The sequence below is a fragment of the Melospiza georgiana genome, unplaced genomic scaffold (assembly GCF_028018845.1).
Source record: "Melospiza georgiana isolate bMelGeo1 unplaced genomic scaffold, bMelGeo1.pri scaffold_29, whole genome shotgun sequence".
NCBI classification, from domain to species: Eukaryota; Metazoa; Chordata; class Aves; order Passeriformes; family Passerellidae; genus Melospiza; species Melospiza georgiana.
Genome location: NW_026652215.1, coordinates 2201246 through 2208206, shown reverse-complemented (window position 1 = coordinate 2208206; position 6961 = coordinate 2201246). Strand labels below are relative to the sequence as shown.

At 51.0% G+C, this 6961-nt stretch overlaps 1 pseudogene; it reads left to right on the top strand.

Annotated features, from left to right (window-relative positions):
• Positions 1-3054: 3054 nt before the first annotated feature.
• On the top strand, positions 3055-4011 carry LOC131096460 (olfactory receptor 14J1-like; annotated as a pseudogene).
• The last annotated feature ends 2950 nt before the right edge of the window (positions 4012-6961 follow it).

Below are 6961 nucleotides of genomic sequence, written 5' to 3'. Positions count from 1 at the left end.
AGTTCAATTGTCCAGAAAAGGGCAGCATGCCCCCTTCGAGTACAGCATGGCGTGTTCTACAAACATCACTTGTGAACACACTAGATAAGCAGGAGACTTTCTTTCCCAACCGGCTTAGCAGCTTTAACCCTTCGGTAGTCTTTTCTCATGACAATTGTGAGGCAAAAAATGAAGGATTTTCGGATAGACTTCTACAGGGGTGAATATTAAATATATGTTAAGAGAAGTTTTGTAGATGTATAGTTATCTTTCCCCTCCCCCTTTAATTGTTATCACAGGATGGCCTCAGTAGTTGGGGCATTTGGGAGGGTCGGCTTGTTACTATGGCAGCACCTGACCTCCAATCAAGGTGTAAGACAGTGATCTCCACCACTAGACAGAGAAAAAGGAGTCGATTGACAAGACTTTGGGAGGGGCTAGAGGTGTAAAAGACAGAGCATCCATTTTGTAGATGAGCACATGGTGACTGAATTCTTTGCTTCCGGCACTGTATTCTTTTCTTTATTCAGTCTTCTGCTTCTGTTGTATTTGAAAAGATATGAAATCAAGAACCTTCTGTTGTATTTTGATAAGGACTTAATAAACCATTGAAAATATTGAAAGTGAAAATCATGTCTCACATGGGGTTGCGGAATCTGAGGCATGGCTGTCCACAATGGACTCCAGTTCCAATGTATAACTCTTCTGACATGGCCAGACCTCCTTAGGAGCAGCACTACATCAATAGCAGGAATGGAATGCTGCAATCACCTCTTCTCAAAAGAGAAAAGTAATAAAATACAGTCTTTAAAATAGGATTACATATTTCTTAGAAGCTCATTGAAACATTTCTCTGTAACTGTGAAAGGAAATCTTCCTGATGAACTGCTCCAGACCAGAGGGAAATCAAGGCAGAGCCATGGTTTGGCAGGACTTGCCTGATCCTAATGAGTTCTGAGGTGCATTTGAAGCTGAGCCCTTGAACCTCAGGAGCTGAGAGGAGATTGCACTAACCTTTCCAGGAGTCAAAGCCAGAGGAAAGACCCAAAGTGTCTCAAAGCATGAATGGGTCCCACTGAGGTCCCTCTCCAACACAGGCTCCTCATGGACTCCATGCAGGAGAGAATTGGAGGCCAGGATGGCACAAAAACCTCTCAGAGATGGAGAGTGGAGAAAGAAAAGTCCAAAGTACCTTAAAACCTTGAGTACCTCAAAGCATTAATGAGCCCCACTGAATGTCAGTACAAAGCTCTCAAGGGACTCATTAAAATAGATAATTGGGGCCATGATTGCACAAACCTCTCACAGAGTCTGTATCCAAAGGGCAACACCAAGTACCTTAAAATAACTGAAGTACCTTGAAGCATTAATGAGCCCCACTGAGTGTTGTTACTGACAAAGCCTCTCCAGGGACTTTAGTAGATAATTGGAGGCCATGAGTGCACAAACCTCTCAGAGACTCCAAGGCAAAAGCCAAACCCAAAGTCTTTTGAAAAACCTGCAGTACCTGCAGGGAGCATTCAGGAGCCCCCAGGGCCATTCCTGAGCAAGGCTCCCCAGGGACTCCCAGCAGATCCTTGAGGCCACTGGGATGTGGGCTAGGGGGCATGCTGAGGGCAGGACAAGGGGGGACAGTGCCCAGCCTGGCTGGGGCTGTGCCAGGAGGCCCCAGTGCTTCAGGACAAGGTGTCTCCTCCCAGCCCTTGGTGGCACGGACCCTGCTGTGCCCCAGGGCACCGAGGCTTGGCTTCTCTTTGTCCCCACCTGTCATCACTGCCTCCAGTTCTCTGCTCTGCCTGGGGCCTGGGGACACTTTCTCAGTTGTGCTCCTCAGTGGGACCCATTAAAAGTCTAAGAAACTTTGGAGTTGGATTCTGACTTTGACTTCTGCAGAGGTTTCTTCAGCTCCCTCTAAAGGACTGATGTTCATGGCCTCAGCACAAAGCCCCAGAGGCTCATTAAAGTCCTGGTGCTGTGTCTCTGCTGCTGAGCTGGGCAGGGCAGCTCCTGGTAACCAAGAAGAGCTTCAAAAGCACATTTCTCTTGATGAGCAGCTCTTCTGCCAGCCCAGCAGGACTGGGTCACTGCCTGCAGCCACCCCAAGCACAGCACAAAGGCACAGAAAGTTCAATCAGTCAGGGCTGGGAAGGGGCTGAGAAGTGCCTGGGGCAGAATCACTGCCAGCCCTTGGCACAGGAACCTCTGGCTGCAGGACAATGCAGCTGCAGCTCCTGGAATGATCTCCTGCAGCTCGAACATCCCAATGCCTACAGACACTGTGAGTACATTCTCTGATTGTCTCTTGTGCACAGCAGCCAGGGGTGCCCAGGGCTGTCCTGCAGAGCAGGGTCCTGCAGCCCAGGGCGCTGTGCTGGGGCAGGGACTCTGCTGCTGCCAGGGAACCCTCTCAGCCAGCCCCGGCAGCTGCTGCCAACAATGGGGGAAAAGATCTGGGTGGGAGGAGACAGCTGGTAAGGCTTGGAAGTGTTCTCCTTGTGTGGTGAGGATGCTGCATTGTTCAGGGCTGCTCTTAGCATGGCATTTAACTGCAGCACATTTCCAAGTACATTATACAGGGAGCATAGCAAGGCAGGGGCTGCATAAAAGCAAAAATCCTGCTTTTTTAATATACTGCTCTGGGTTGCCTGGATGGAGCCTATAGATTTTCATCTCTCAGTTCAGAATGGAATAATAAAAACATTTTGTCTCAGATCTGAATAAAGCAGGCAGTGAGAAATATCTGCACAGGGCCGCTTTGAGGCAGCATCAGTGTCGCTTTTCCAGCCTCCTCAGGGTTGCTCTGACATTCCTATCAGAGCCTGCAGAGCCAGAGCATCCCCTGGGCAGTGCCAGAGCTGGGAGGGGTCTTCAGGGCAGAGCTGAGCCCCCAGGGCTGGACTGGGCTCTGGCAGCACTGGCAGGGCCCAGCCCTGGGCACAGGGAAGCAGCTGCTGGCAGAGACTGCTCCAGGCAGCAGAGCCCTGGGCAGGCAGTGGGGGGAAAGTGCCCCCAGGCTGTGCTGGGATATTTAAAGTTCTCTCCAAACCCAACAATTCCATGATTTCTTTTCTTACAGATCCCCATGCCAAGACAGCTCAAATGTCCAACAGCAGCTCCATCAGCCACTTCCTCCTGCTAGCATTGGCAAACACGCGGCAGCTGCAGCTCCTGCACTTCTGCCTCTTGCTGGGCATCTCCCTGGCTGCCCTCCTGGGCAACGGCCTCATCATCAGCACCGTAGCCTGTGGCCACCACCTGCACACACCCATGTTCTTCTTCCTGCTCAACCTGGCCCTCAGCGACCTGGGCTCCATCTGCACCACTGTCCCCAAAGCCATGCACAATTCCCTTTGGGACACCAGGAACATCTCCTACAAAGGATGTGCTACACAGCTCTTTTTCTTTCTCTTCTTTATTGGGGCAGAGTTTTATCTCCTGACCATCATGTGCTATGACCGCTACGTGTCCATCTGCAAACCCCTGCACTATGGGACCCTCCTGGGCAGCAGAGCTTGTGCCCACATGGCAGCAGCTGCCTGGGCCAGTGCCTTTCTCAATTCACTGCTGCACACAGCCAATACATTTTCCCTGTCCCTGTGCCACGGCAATGTCCTGGGCCAGTTCTTCTGTGAAATCCCCCAGATCCTCAAGCTCTCCTGCTAACATTCCTCACTCAGGGAACTGGGGCTAATTGCAGTTAGTGCCTGCTTGCTATTTGGTTGTTTTGTTTTCATAGTTTTCTCCTATGTGCAGATCTTCAGGGTCGTGCTGAGGATCCCCTCTGAGCAGGGACGGCACAAAGCCTTTTCCACCTGCCTCCCTCACCTGGCTGTGGTCTTCCTGTTCATCAGCATTGTCATTTTTGCTCACCTGAAGCCTCCCTCCCTCTCCTCCCCATCCCTGGATCTGGCCCTGTCAGTTCTGTACTCGGTGGTGCCTCCAGCCCTGAACCCCCTCATCTACAGCCTGAGGAACCAGGAGCTCAAGGCTGCTGTGAGGAGACTGATGACTGGATGCTTTCAGGAACATTAAACTGCTGGTCAATTTCTGCAAATCACTTGTAATAAAACTAGTTTTTGATACTTCTTTTTGGTTTCATTTTGGAGATTTCTTTCCTTTGTTTTAGTTTTTCCATTCTGTCCACAAAGAAACATCATTGCTTGTGCCATTTCTCATTTTGTTTCTCTCCACCTTCCCTGTGGCCACAGACTGTGTCAATGGGGGACTGCACTCTTGGTGTATTTAAAGGAAGTAAAGGATGTCCCAGCAAAATTTTCTGCAGAGATGCCCTTTTGTTGCCTTCTCTGGAGCTCCACCAGCAATGTCTGTGTGCAGAGCTGGGGGCAGATCAGTGCTGGCACATCAGCTCTGCTCCTGCTGGCCACACCATTCCTGAGCCAGGCCAGGAGCCATTGGCCTTCTTGGCCACCTGGTCACACTGATGGCTCATGTTCAGCCTGCTGTTCATCAGTCCCTGCAGGTCCCTTTCTGCCTGGCTGCTGTTCAGCCACTCCATCCCCAGCCTGTAGCACTGGGGCTAAATTGCAGGGCCTGGTACTTGGATATTTTAAACCTGAAATTGCTGGATTCAGCCCCTCAATCCAGCCTGTCCAGGTCTCTCTGCAAAGCCCTTCTATGCTCCCACAGATCAACACTCACATCCAGCTTGGTGTCATCTGCAAAGATGTCCTAGGTTCCAGGGGGCCCCTCAGTGTCACAATGGCCTCTTGGTTACACAAGGCCCTGCACTGTCACACTGTTCTCCTTGGGTCCATGAGACCATTCAGAGCAACAATGGTCTCCTTGGTTCCATGGGGCCAGAAAATGTGACAATGGACTCCTTGGTACCATGGGACTTCACATGTTCTTGTTTGTGCTGCAGTTTGACAGTGGCCCCTTGGTTCCATGAGGCCCCAGAGTGTCACAATGGCCCCATGGGTACATGAGGTCCCACACTGTCACCATGGTCTCTGTAGTTCCACAAGTCCCCTCAGTGTCACAATGGACTCCTTGTTTCTACGAGGCCACACAGTGTCACAACGTTCTTCCAGATCCCCTGAGGCCCCCTTGTGTCACAGTGGCCCCTTGGTGACACAGGATCCTGCACTGTCACAATGTCCCCTTAGTTCCATGAGGCCCCGCAGTGTCAGAATGGCCCCTTGGTTCCACTGGGCCCTGGAGTCTCCCAATGGTCTCCTTGGTGTTCTAGTGTCAAAATGGTGAAACCCCTTGGTTACACAAGGCCCTGCAGTGTCACAATGGCCTCTGTGGTTCCACAAGGACCCAGAGTGTCACAGTGCACTGCCTGGTTCCAATTGGCCCCAGTGGACCCCTGGTTCTGTGGGGCTGCATGGTGTCACCATGGTCCTCTTAGTTCCATGAGGCCTTGCAGTGTCACAATGGCCCCAGAGTGTCCCATTTATCACAGAATGACAGAATCAAATAGGCTGGAAAAGACCTTTGGGATCATCAAGTCCAACCAATGCCCTAATACTGCCTTGTCACACAGACCATGGCGCTAAGTGCCACTGAAGAGGGACAGGGACTCTGCCACCTCCCCCTGGCCAGCCACTCCAATGCCCAGTCACCCTTTCTGTGAAGAACTCCTTCCTATTTTCCAGCCTGAACCTCCCCTGGTGCCGCTTAAGGCTGTGTCTTCTTGTCCTGCTCTCCAGCAGATCCACACTCACACCCAGCTTGGTGCCATCTGCAAGTTGTGAATGGTGGACTCGATCCCCTCAGCCAGATCATCAGTGAAGATATTAAACAGGACTGGGCCCAGCACAGATCCCTGGGGGACACCACCAGTGCCTGGACACCAGCTGGGTGCAGCATCATCCCCACCACTCTCTGAGCCCAGCCTCCAGCCAGTTCTTAAATCTCCCAGCAAGGAGAGAACCTGCCCAAGCCACGGGTTGCGGCTTTTCCAGGGAATGCTGTCAGAGACAGTGTCAAAGGCTTTGCTGAATTCCAGGCACACAACATCCACAGCCTTTCCTGCATCCACAGATGGGTCACCTGGTCATAAAAGGAGATCAGATCACTCAGGCAGGACCTGCTACTCCTAAATCCACACTAGCTGGCTCTGACCCCTTGGCCATCCTGTAGGCTCCCTGTGATGGCACTCAGGGTGATCTGTTCCATAACCTTGCTGGGCACCCAGGTCAGGCTGACAGGCCTGGAGTTCCCAATCTCCTCCTTCCAGCCCTTCTTGGGGATGGGCTCACACTGGCACCTCCAGTCCTCTGGGAGCTCCCTGCTGAGCCAGCACTGATGGTAAATGATGGAGCGCAGCCTGGGGAGCTCATCCACAGCTCCCTCATTGCCCTGGGATGGATCCTGTCTGATCCCATACACCTGTGAGCATCTGAGTGGCTCAGCAGGTCACCCACTGCTTCCTCCTGGATTCCAGGGGCTGTTCTGCTGCCTGTGCCCATCTACCAGCTCAGGAGAACACTTGTCCTGAGGGCAACCTGTCTTAATATTGAAAATTGAGACAAACAAGTTGTTAAGTAGTATAGCCTTTTCCTTATCTTTTGTTACTATATTCTCCACTGCATCCAATAAAGAGTAGAGGTTCACCTTATCCCATGTTTTGCTATTAGTTTATTTATAGAAACATTTCCTATTATTTTTCAGAGAAGTGGTCAGGTTAAGTTTTAATTGAGCTTTCACATCTCAGCTTTTCATTCTGCATGACCTAACAACACCCTTAAACACTTCCTAAGTTGCCTGAGTTTCTATCCAATGTTGATGCTTCCCGCTTAACATTACTTTCTTGAAATGTGTCCATCCTTCCTGGGCCCCATTTGTTTTTAAGGGCTGTTTCCCTTAAAACAATCAGTACCTCATTTGGTATTCCCCAAATCTGCTTCCTAAACAGGCCAAAGTCTGCCCTTCCTAATTCCAGTGTAGAAGATTTGTTACTGCCCCTCCTTCTTTCACAGACTATTGAAAACTTGATTATTTCATGGTCACTCTG